This window comes from Sitophilus oryzae, unplaced genomic scaffold (genome assembly GCF_002938485.1).
Source record: "Sitophilus oryzae breed Bouriz unplaced genomic scaffold, Soryzae_2.0 scaffold_1931_pilon_pilon, whole genome shotgun sequence".
Lineage (NCBI taxonomy): Eukaryota > Metazoa > Arthropoda > Insecta > Coleoptera > Curculionidae > Sitophilus > Sitophilus oryzae.
The window spans coordinates 242728-247758 of record NW_022146648.1 but is presented as its reverse complement, the minus strand read 5'-3'; positions in this window follow the sequence as shown (position 1 = coordinate 247758).

Below are 5031 nucleotides of genomic sequence, written 5' to 3'. Positions count from 1 at the left end.
GCCGATGAAATTGCTCGTATATAGAGAATTTCGTATTTTCCCTTACCCTTTACGGATACCCCGTATTTACAGAACTAGGGATCGGCAAGACAAGAAATCTTGTCTTGACAAGCAATTTCTTGTCTTGTCTTGAAATATTTTCAAGAATTAAAAAAAATCTTGTCTTGACCATTTCTTGAGAGTTGACTTCTTGTCTTGATTCAAGAAATCTTGAAATTTCTCTTGATATCTTGACAAAAGGGGAACCCCCGTTTAAAATTCGTTTATTAAAGGGGAACCCCCTGTTTAAAAGTCGCGGTGAGATTGGTTAATGTGATGTTTATGCTTTATGCGTAAAATCGAGGGTCAGGCATCTAATTTTACGGAGTAGGTACGTTTTAATCAGTACGGACGCAGTCTCATGTGCCTTAATTCATGGCTCTCAAACACTAGTTTAAGCTTTTTAAGCAGCATTTTTACCAATCATAAATAAAAATTATTTTTTTAGAAGCTGTTCTTGTTATCGTATTTGATGTGTTTGCTATTTTGATATGTATTTTTATTATTTTTTCGCAAAACAAATATTTTTGTACTTGGATATTTATTTTCATGGAAGATTTGTTTAATATATTTGGATTTAGTTGGTAGCCATAAATGCCATAATTATTATTATCATGACTTTTAATTTCCAGCAACTGTTTGTGTTTGTTTTTGGTTTCTCCAATATGTATTTTTAGCCGACCATACCAATAGGTATGGTAGGCTATTAGTATCGGCAAAAAAAAAGTTTTTTTAATTTCACTCAAAATGAGTTACTTGGGTCATAAATGACCTAAATACAAAATATTTTCATGGTGTCTGTCTGTCCGTCTGTCCGTCTGTCCGTCTGTCCGTCTGTCCGTCTGTCCGTCTGTAACACGATAACTCAAAAACCGCTGAACCGATTTTAACCAAATTTGGCACAAAAATACTGTGGTACCCGAGAATCTGGCCATTAGTTTTTGGTGGGGGTGGGGGGTTGGTAAGGGGGTATGGGAGGGTTTTTTTAAAAACCGTAACTCCAAAATTACAGTAGCTAGCGAAACGCGGTTTTCAAATTTAGGAATAATATTTGCAACAAAATTTGTAATAACATCAAAATCAGTCAAAGTCGCAGTTTTCGAGATATTAACATATTTTAGTATGAGCGACTATAGGTGCCTCCCCGCGCCAATTTTTTTCTTATAAAACAATAAATATATACTTATTGCAGTTTTTTTAAATATCTAAAAAATGTAGTATTATATGGTATGTTATAGCCCTTAGACAAGGAAAGAGAGGGGACAGGTAACACGGCAGCTGAAAGTGAGGCAAGTTGTCTTGCGAAATTCTCCAATGGCGTAGCATCAGAAATTCGCTTGTACCTAGACGGAACAAAATATTTATTAAAACGTAAACTAATATATCGTTCATTTTTGAGTAATGCATATACAATTTTGTATTTTATAGTCTCACCTTTATAATATTAGAATATCTAAGTCGATAATGCAAAATTTATTTAACAGTCACAGTGGACTGATTATCAAGACAATTATTTATTAACGTGTGTATAATGTATAATTAAATAAAAAATAATGTAATAACATATATTTTAAACGTGTATATACATATATACTGTATGATCGAAAAAAACGGCGTCTTGTTTGTTTGGAAATGACAATTTCACAAATGAATATTAAAAATTACATTATTCATTGAATATTGAATCCGTAAGCAAGTGTGAAGAGAATTGGCTAGATTCATTATTATACCGTATAATCGAAAAAAAACGACGTCCAGTTGGCTTGTAAATTACGATCGATGACATTCCCCATATAATTCTACATATAACTATACAAAACATAAAAACTATACAAAACGACATCGAAAAAAGACGGCGTCAGCGATGGCTATGAAATGAAGATCGCTGTTATTTTATATATAAAATTATATGGGGAATGTCGTCGATCGTCATTTACAAGCCAACTGGACGTCGTTTTTTTTTCGACCGGTATAATAATGAATCTAGCCATTACCCTTCACACTTGCGTACGGATTCAATGAATAATGTAATTTTTAATATTTGTTACCTTCAATCATAAGAATATCCTATTTTTAAGAATATCCGAATTTATTCACACAAAAATTAAACAATTCTGGAAGCTTTGTGTTATTTTATTTATTTTTAAATTTTTATTAATTACTCACTGAAACTATTATTATACACTTAAATTAGCAAATATTTTGAAAGAATATTGTTATTATATAAATTGTATTTCTCTGATTATAATTCCCTACGTCACTGGTGAAATCCGGTCTGAGTAGCAATATTTATAGTTTCAAACATTAATTATAATACAGGATATTGAAAATACTACTTGGAATTATTAAAAATAGTTTGGTTTGGATGTGGTACAAGACATATTAAAAGCATTTTACATATTTTTACTGCTATAATGAAAAAATGTACATTTTATGACCACATAACAAAAGTTGTGTATAGATTTTTACCTGTGAAATGTAATTCCAGCCACTTTTTTCTCGCTTCGACCTTTGCAGCCATACTCTGAACATCTCACTATACTAAACAACACAGTTTATAAATTTAAAACAAAACAGTTGTCACAAAAAACATAAAAATTCGCTCGGTGTCACCTCGAAATCTTGTCACCAAAGTATGGCCGCCGATCGAATTTTGGCCTCACTATCCGATCACGGGAGAATATGCGTGTTACCCGTCCCCTCTCTTTCCTTGTCTAAGTTATAGCCTAAGATGTTGATTTAAAGACTAAAGAGAACTTTCTAAAACGGGTCTACTTCAGTGGCGTACATTAAAATCTATTTTTTTATTTTAAAAGCTTTACGTTAATTCAAAATGTATGTATGCCACTGAAGTAGACCCGCTTTGTAAAGTTTTTTTTTTATTCTAATATCGTAGGCCATAACCGAGGCCATAACGTATCCAAAAAATAAAAAAAAAACATTTAAAAATAACAAAAATTTTAGACATTAAAAAAGGTTTCAATTTAATTTTTCCCACAGTATGCCAACTTTGGACATCCGACATTGGACGTACTTATGTCAACTTTGGACATTGGACATCCGATAAAGTGCCGCTTCGTACAAATATTTTTTGCCTAATAATCTTTTTATCCATCAATTAATGGATATTTATATAATATACAAATAAGTACCTAAGTAAATGAGTATTTTTTTTTATTTTATATTTTCAAGAAATTTCAAGATTTTCTTGATTTCTTGTCAAGAAATCTTGATCTTGAGAAGTAATTTCTTGTCTTGTTTTGAAAACCAACAATCATTTCTTGTCTTGATCTTGTCTTGAAATCAAGACAAGATCAAGACATGATCAAGAAGTTGTCAAGAAAATGACGACCCCTATACAGAACGGATCGACGCAGGGTCAGACTGGCCATATTATATATATATAACTATTAGGGGGGCCCCAGCCTTCGCGGGCCCCCTTTATATTTCATTATTTATTCTTAACAATATTTGCTTTTGCATTGCATTATGGCATTTACAATGCATTGGTTTACCTTGCATTAGGGTAGTACCCTGATTTCTATACAGGGTAAGTCTTAAATAAGTGCAAATATTTTCAGGGCTGGTAAATCTCGACAAAAGAAACATAATATTTTCTCTTTACCGTTTTTCAAATAAATCCAAAACAACCGAGTTATTTCACTTTTAAAATTTCCAATTTTTTCCTATAATTTTGAGAATCATTGGATTTTCTTTCTTGTAAATTTAATCTACTATGTTGCCATATTACAAACAAAGTATGTTTTTAAACTAAAAATTAAAAAAAAATTCCAAATTTTCAAAAAAAGAATTTGGCGCAAAAATCCTTATAATCGTGTTTCTTGGGTCGAAACTACCCCTAAAAATATTTTTTTTATTTATGTCTTACCCTGTATATAATAGGAAAAAATTGACCAAAACGTAAGACGAAAAAATACGCAAAAAAATCCATACGAGCCCCTCTTACATTGCCACCCGGGCCCCTTAGGCGTAGTGCGACCCTGGATCGACGTACCGTACTAAAGAAACATACGAATTAGAATCCGTGTATTTGCTTTAGCGTGATCGTAACGGAAAGTACGGAGATAGCAGCATTTCGGTGGCTATTTCTGATCATTGGGAGTTAGCAGATATTATTGAGTTAAATTAGCAAATTTTCTTTAATGGAAAAAATGTATTTGCTTTTCTTACTTATAGAGTATATTTTTCTCTTTCTAATGGTATAAAAAAACTTATTAACGTAAAAAATGGAGTTAGCAGGTTATCACGTTTCACTGACGATATGGTCTATTTGAAATGGTAACATGCTGTTCATAATAACAATTTGACTCGAAATACCAAGTGTGTGGTACCAAATTATTCGTAAAAAAAATATTTTTTCAAATATGCTGAGCTACCCTTGTTCCATTTGAAAAAATTGAGATATGATTAAAAATACGATCAGCGAAAATGTCAAAAATTGACATATGATATGCGATTCTATTCAGAGTGTTATTTTCTATCGAATAAAGTAAAAATATACCGAGAGCGCCATTTAAAAGTTCTAGTCGTTTCCGGTGAAACAGTAAGTGACCAAATACAATTGAATACGCCAGTCAATCCTAATTTATGTCATATACTATAATTATACTACCCCTAAAAATATTTGCACTTATTAAAGACTCACCCTGTATATCGCTCGTCACTAGTTAACATACAGCATATGTTTTTTAACATTGAAAATGTTTCTGTTATCCTATATAAGGGAGCCCAAATTGAATTAAAATGCTACATTTGCCACACCATGACGTCATATATACAAGGGTATAGGAAATCTCGACGCAGCGGCGGCAGTCGGTCAGCGCGCGCAAAAACCATTACATCGCTAATTGTTTATTGATATATCTTTATTAGTTTAAAAGCAAAAAATATGGGGTTTGCTTTGTTACCTTGTCAAGACATAAGCGAAACTTTTAAATTGTTTCTTTTTTTCATTTAGGCCTTCTTTTTTCG